Genomic DNA, 3,384 nt, shown 5'->3' with positions numbered 1-3,384 from the left:
GCAGAGCTCAAGGGAGGGGGGGGGCGGGGGGCGTCGGAATCCGATGAATCCGAGCCAGAGAGGGGGACCCTAGAGGCCATGGTGCCGTCTCCGGAGTGGAGGGCGGCGCAGTTGGTGGCCGCCGGCACCAGAGTGGCAGTCGGCGCAGAGCTCAAGGGAGCGGGGAGCGGGATACAGACTGCACATGTGACCAGCAGACTTCACACTTGACTCGTCAGCGCCTTCCACGCTAGGGTAAAAAGAACAGACAGGTATTAAAAAAAGGAGCTATAAAATCTTAGCAGATCACTATGCCAAACAGAAACTACACACTGACACGGTGAGACCTTAGCTAAAACTCAAACTGGGAAAGGAGGAACATTTTCAGCTAGGAAATGGTACTTACAGAGACCCACTATAAAACTATAGGGATAAGGTATCTTGAGAAAGTAGCATGTAAAAAAATTTAACTTGCGTAGTAACATATTACAAATATATTGTACCATGTAGATGCATTATGTAACACATTACTATTCCTACGTATTTAGAAATTTTATGGTTGCCTTGACACAATGCAGCTAATTTGTGCTTCGCACTACTATGTGATCCAAGAATGATACTATCCTATGGCTAAATGGAAATATGATACTATAGTCATTTTGAAATCAAGACTTTATATAGGAACGACCTTGTCTTACCTTGTCGATATTAGGACATCCCTTCTCTCCTGTTACTATCTCTATGATTATCATACCAAGACTATAAATATCAAACTTGTATGTGATCTGTCCGCCATAGAATTCAGGTGCCATATATCCCCTACAGGAGTATTTATGTAGTCAAATTCAAAAAGGGACCAATATGCATTCATACATAACAAAAGAGAGTTTCCAAGATTGATAGCAAGCTTACAGAGTTCCGACCAATTTTGAAGTAAAATTCGGCTCTGATTTTCATTGAACCATCTCAAGAGACCAAAATCACCAACTTCCAGCATCATATTATCATCTAGCAAAATATTTGCAAGCTTAAGATCTAGGTGAACGATGTGCTTTTGGTGAAGATAATATAAACCATCACAAACTCCATAGATAATTTGATAGCGCTTTCTCCATTCAAGTCCATGAGATGCATCTATAAAATGGGAGAGGAGAAAGTTGATTTAGTATTTACCGAAAAAGGCTTTACGCCCCGCTTTATAAATAAAGCACCACCACCGATACCACAAGTTACGAACAGAGCACGAAAGAAAACAGAAAAACAGCGGACGAGAAAGTGCAAGGTTAATGCTAAGGGCACAGCTCAACAAGCCCTAAAGAGAAAACAAAAAAGGCCAACACATGCCACAACGCCAGGCCAAATAGGGGCCTAATCTGGTTGCGGCGGGGGAAGGGGGGCGGCGCCAAGCGATGAGCCAACGAGCGAAGATCTGCAATCATGGTCGACGGCGGCCTGCTACTGTTCTCGGCTAAGAGGCTTCCACAGCTGTAGAAAACCACATAGTTTGTAGATGGCGTCAGAAGAGCGACGCAGAGGAGAGTCTTCAATAACAAGCTTGTTGCGGATGTCCACAAAGTCCACACAAGCGCTCCAACGCCAAGCCACCTAATGTGGCGCGTGCCGGTAGAGCAGTCTTGAATCTCTTCAAAGAGTTCTGGGAGGTTCGAGTGGCACCACTCGCCACCTACCACTTCTCGAAAACAACTCCAAAGGAAACGAACCGTCACACACTTGAAGAAGATGTGATTTGGACCTTCCTCAACATCGCAAAGAGGGCACTTGCCATTCCCTGGGCCATTGCATTTGAGCACCTCCACCCCTGAAGGTACCCTCCCACGGATCCATTGCCATAGGAAAATCCTAATCTTAAGCAGAAGCCAGATTGTCCAGATGGCATATAGGGGTTCTGGCACTTGAGACGCTGCAATGGCATGGTAAAGGGATTGATTAGAGAAGCGTACGCTTGGCTCGAGACATCACCTAATCCGGTTAGGGGAAAGGCTGGGAGTGTGGAGGGCGACACGAGCTAGGAGCTCATCCCAGGCCAACTGCTCAATAGGCCCAAAGGCCGTCGGAAGGCGAGGCTGCACAAGTCAATAAGGGCAGTCTCGACCGAGACAAGCGGGGTCACACAGATGGAGAAAAGCTCCGGAAATCTAGCCGCAAAGGGTTTGTCGGACACCCAGCGATCGAACCAAAAGAGGGTCGCCGCTCCTGACCCTATGGAGATCGAGGACCCTATGCACCGCACTGGAAGGAGCTGGATGACGGATTCCCAGAACTATGGCCCTCCCGCGTGTTGGCAGAAGGCAAGCGGATGGCCGCGGAGGTACTTCTCCTTGATAATGTCCAGCTAGAGCACACCCTCAATATTAGTGATACGCCACAACCATTTGGACAGTAGGGCAACATTCATGCACTTCGAGGGCATGATGCCAAGACCGACTGGTCCTTGGGGCAACAAATGTCCGACCACCATACCATCTGATACTTTTGCTTGTTTCCCTCGCCCGCTCAGAAAAAACCTTGATAGGAATTTGGCGATCTCATCGTGCAAGGTTTCATGGAGGCTATAGAAGCTCATGATAAACATGGGGAGACTCGACAAGGACGAGTTGATTAGGATCGTCCGAGCCACCTAGGAGAGCCACCTGCCCTGCCAAGGCTCCACTCGATGTTAGATCTTGGTCACATATGGCCGAAGATCCGCTACCGAAAGGTGGGAGTCACTAATGGAGATTCTCGAATATATGGTTGGGAAATCCCCGAGGGGGCAGTTGAGACGGTCCGCAATGCTCTGACTTTCCTCGGCGGAGTAACTAAGGACCACAACTTCACTCTTAGCGAAGTTGATGGTTAAACCCGACATCTGCTAGAAGCAGAGCAAGAGGAATTTCAGGTTGGCTATATCGTTGTCGGGCCCTTCAACCATGATAATCGTGTCATCCGCATATTGCAGGAAGGAGACCCCTCTAGGGCCACCAGATGCGGGACCATGCCACGGATGTGGGCGACCGCCTTGGCCAAGTCCAGAATGGCAGCCAGGGCATCAACCAGCATGGTGAACAGGAGGGGGATAAAGGGGTCGCCCTACCTGAGCCCGCAAAGTGAGGGGAAGAAAGGACCCACCTCGCTATTTATGTTGACGGCAGTGCGACCACTAGACACCAATTACATGACACGCGTCACCCAGCGGTCATCGAAGCCCTTGGGAAGTAGGACTTCTTGTAGGAAGGGCCAATGTAACGTGTCATAGGCCTTATGGAAATCGATCTTAAGGCAGCCTTTTACCGTTTGCTTTTGACTTCATGAAGGACTTCATGAAATACAAGCACCCTATCCAGAATGAAATGGCCTTGAATGAAGGTGGATTGGTTGGGGTGTGTCAAGGTGTCTGCCAAGAGG

This window comes from Triticum dicoccoides, chromosome 3B (genome assembly GCF_002162155.2).
Source record: "Triticum dicoccoides isolate Atlit2015 ecotype Zavitan chromosome 3B, WEW_v2.0, whole genome shotgun sequence".
Lineage (NCBI taxonomy): Eukaryota > Viridiplantae > Streptophyta > Magnoliopsida > Poales > Poaceae > Triticum > Triticum dicoccoides.
The sequence above is the reverse complement of the archived record's forward strand: the minus strand, read 5'-3'. Positions refer to the sequence as shown.